At 48.8% G+C, this 1,219-nt stretch overlaps 1 pseudogene; it reads left to right on the forward strand.

The window, feature by feature from the left end:
- Window positions 1-498: 498 nt before the first annotated feature.
- On the forward strand, window positions 499-616 carry LOC124557253 (annotated as a pseudogene).
- The last annotated feature ends 603 nt before the right edge of the window (window positions 617-1,219 follow it).

The raw sequence follows: 1,219 nt of genomic DNA on the forward strand, positions 1-1,219 counted from the left end.
TTGCAGTTTGCTTTTCCTCTGCAAGATGGCATCTACCAGCACGACAATGCAAAGTCTCACACAGGTCGCAGTGTACGTGGTTCGAAGGGCACCAGGATGAGTTTACCCCCCTCTCCCTCCCCCCCCCCCCCTCCGAATTTAAACCTTGTCGAGTATCGAGAGTATGTGGAATTATTTCGATCGGACTGTTCACGCCATGACTCCTCCACCGTGAAACCTAGAGCAGCTGCCCTGTCGGAACCCTCGAGCCTCATTGACTCTGTTCCTGAACGCACTGCAAAAGGTGGTTATTCAGGCTTTTGACTGGTGGTTATATTAATGTCACTGAACATGACCTCACTGAACTCTAGACGCAGACTTCTACAATTAGTCTGTCTTATATCTTCGTCCACACTCGGCCGGTTTTGGGGACTAGACTGTTACCAAGTTATCTAACAAATTTATTATAGAAGTCCTTGATAAAGTCATCAATTCACAGCTAGGACATTCATAGGTATGGGCAACGGCCTTGCCGCAGTGGATACACTGGTTCCCGTGAGATCACCGAAGTTAAGCACTGTCGGGCGTGGCCGGCACTTGGATGGGTGACCATCTAGGCCGCCATGCGCTGTGGCCATTTTTCGGGATGCACTCAGCCTCGTGATGCCAATTGAGGAGCTACTCGACCGAATAGTAGCGGCTCCGGTCAAAGAAAACCGTCATAACGACCGGGAGAGCGGTGTGCTGACCACACAACCCTCCAATCTGCATCCTCAATGGGGATGACACGGCGGTCGGATGGTCCCGATGGGCCACTTGTGGCCTGAAGACGGAGTGCTTAGTGCTTACATTCATAGGTATACAAGGAAGTTCCCTTTAGAGTCTTTCCCAATTAATAACGAAACTTTGCTACAAACTAGGATGGTTTTGGTCCCGAATTTCTTGTGCCTGCACGTACTATATACAGCAGTTGGTGCAAATTTTTCACAGTGGAGCAGGAACAGCATTCGGGTAGGCTGTTAATGTTGGCAATCAGAAAGTGCCGTAGTCCATAACTAAACGCACTGCCCCACTCGTGCCTGCGCGGTCGTGAAGCTCTTTCTTCAGTGAAAGAACGAAAGAAATCGATTTGGAACATAATGCCGCGTAACCAGATATGTAAAAGTATACCAAAGGGATGTTTTTCATTTTCGTTTTAGAGATCTGCAAGTTGGTATTTCGCCTCCCTTCGATCGTCCAA

Source organism: Schistocerca americana, chromosome X, assembly GCF_021461395.2.
Source record: "Schistocerca americana isolate TAMUIC-IGC-003095 chromosome X, iqSchAmer2.1, whole genome shotgun sequence".
Lineage (NCBI taxonomy): Eukaryota > Metazoa > Arthropoda > Insecta > Orthoptera > Acrididae > Schistocerca > Schistocerca americana.